The following is a 2,894-nucleotide window of genomic DNA, read 5'->3' as shown; positions in this document are numbered from 1 at the left end:
AATATAAGACACAAAAGTACTGTATATAATGTACAATAATACTGTATAGCAAAACTGTATTTTTCTTTACACATACTATGATAATGTACTATACTTGACCCACTTTGGGTAGTTCTCAGTTTTATTTTATAGCTTGCCTGCGTTAGCTAGATAATTTTATCATGTCAACAGATTATCTGAGAAGGCCAGCAGAGAGCATTGTGACCTCGCATCTTTACCTGACCTCGCACCTCCTGCTTTGGCTGTTTACACCCTGTCTTTAGTGTGTGTACAGACTTTGCACAGCTCCTCCCTGACACAGTATTGACTTCCTTCCCCGTCCCATTGCGATTCTGTCACTAGCATTTAAGCATTTATGAATAATGGATCTTCTTCACTCGTGTTATTTTTCAACATCCATCCATTTTCCAAACCGCTTATCCTACTGGGTCTCGGGGGTCCGGAGCCTATCCCGGAGGCAATGGGCACGAGGAAGGGAACAACCCAGGATGGGGGGCCAGCCCATCGCAGGGCACACTCACACACCATTTACTCAAACATGCATTCCTACGGCCAATTTCACTACTCCAATTAGCCTCAGCATGTTTTTGGACTGTGGGGGGAAACCGGAGTACCCGGAGGAAACCCCACGACGACATGGGGAGAACATGCAAACTCCACACACATGTGACCCAGGCGGAGACTTGAACCCGGGTCCCAGAGGTGTGAGGCAACAGTGCTAACCACTGCACCACCATGCCACATTTTCAACATACTACATACATTTTCAACTGTGCTTGTGTGATGTGAAATGCGTTTTCCACAAGCTTCCTGGAATCTATTGCATGTCATGCTACTATAATACTAAGAAAAATAACATTAAAAATAAATAAATAAAAATATGTTAAAAATAACAATAGGAAGAATTTTAGAAACACACAAAATATATATATAATTATTATGATTAATAATAATAATAATAATAATAATAATAATAATTATCAGTAAATGTAGGGAAGATGTACAACGAGAAGACAGGAGTAGCTAAAGGGCTTAAAAGGGGCGTATTTGCTGTTTGAGACCCTCGTTTAATATTCAAAAAGCCTGAGGGTAGAAACTTGTTCTGAATTAGTGAATGACAATACTTAATAGCTTTTAGTTGTTCATTATGCTGATTTACTGTTGACCCTGTACTCCAAATGGACAGACATTGGTTTATAACAGGTTCATAAGTTTATTGCAAGCATTGGGGAAGAAACTCTAATGCTAAATCTTAGTTTATGAATGTGAATAGTACAGACTGCAGAAATCACCAGAACTCAAGCACTCCGCTTAAACTGAACTCCACTGTCTCCCCCTGTTCATTCAAAAGACAATTAACCATTAATTAAAAACAAAATGCAATGCAAATTCTTGGTTCATTCCTCAACTCATAAACATGCTGAAATACAAATGCACTTATCATAACTTTCATAAAGTAGACCGTACGCTTATGTAAATCCTCATCCTGCAACAGCATAGCGGTCCTTCGCTGGGCCGTATTCCTGTCACCCATCAGTAGCAATGGCATATAACTGTTTTATATTCAGCATTTCCTGTGAAGGTTTCAGGGCTGGTTTATTTTTGCTGTCTGGCAACCATGTTCAATACATCAACTGCAATGTCAATAAATTCAGCGTCTAATATGTGGGTACAGTAGTATATGTTAACCATATAACTCCCATATTTAATGCTTTGAGCTTAAACATTGCATTTGGGTAAAATACCTTTATCCTCAAACTATTGTAAAGGGATCAAACTGTGACATAAATTTCTTGTTTTTTTGACTATATTTATGGTATATTTATGGTATATTTATGGTATATTTATCGTTACCGAGTGTATTGCAACTATATCATTATTGCTTTTAAATAAATCTACCAATTCCACTTAGATGACTCTATCCAGCAAAGAAATACCCAAAATAGATGCAACAAATGTGGGTGGGCGGCTCTTTCCAAACAAATGATGCTGCTGTTTCACCCAGCATGTGGCTAACAAATCAGGTAAATTTGGAAAGAAGCTTTTTGGCTGCAGATGTTCAGTCAGATTGCACCTGAACCGACGCTCACACTTGGATAAAGATGCTGCTCTGAGTCTGAGCATCAAAGACTTGGAGATACCATGCTCCCTCAAGCCGTGGAGCTAGATATTAAGGAGGGGGGAAAGCATCACGACTGTGATTCACTTCTCTGAGCCTCAGGGGATCGAAATGGGGAAGAACCACAAATAGCAAAGCAGTGAAATAGCACATGGTCTTTCTATGAAGCTCACTGTCCTCACTTGCTTTAAAAGCACCACAATTACCCCAGTTCCAAAGGAGAACAATATCGGTTTCCTCGATGACTATCACCCGTTGACACTCACTCCCATCATAATGAAGTGCTTTGAGAAGCTGTTAGAAGAGTGCATGAAGAGCATCTTCTCAGACAGCTCGGATCCCGTTCAATTTGCATACTATAAAAACATGAAGGACGTCATGTCATATACACGCCACGCCAGACCAGACTACTTGAGCCATGAATACTGCCATACAGGGCTCAGATCAGTAGACTTTAGCTCTGAATTTAATACGCATCCCCAAGTATATCTGGAGCTTGAAGCTTCCTCACCTCTTCCACCTTGATTCTCAAAACGGACACCCTACAGGGCAGTGTACTGAGCCCCCTGCCGTACTCACCGTTCACTCACAATCTGTGTGGCCGGACACTGGTTCAAAACCATCACCAGCTTCTCATATGAGCACCATCACCATAATCACCAGTGAGAATGAGATGGCCTACTTGGATGAGATTCGGCTTCCGACAGAGTGGTGCCAGGAAAACGATTTCTCCCTAAATGTCAGCAAGATTAAGGAGCTGGTCATTGACTTCAGA

The sequence above is a fragment of the Brienomyrus brachyistius genome, chromosome 9 (assembly GCF_023856365.1).
Source record: "Brienomyrus brachyistius isolate T26 chromosome 9, BBRACH_0.4, whole genome shotgun sequence".
NCBI lineage: Eukaryota > Metazoa > Chordata > Actinopteri > Osteoglossiformes > Mormyridae > Brienomyrus > Brienomyrus brachyistius.
Note: the sequence above shows the minus strand (reverse complement) of the source record.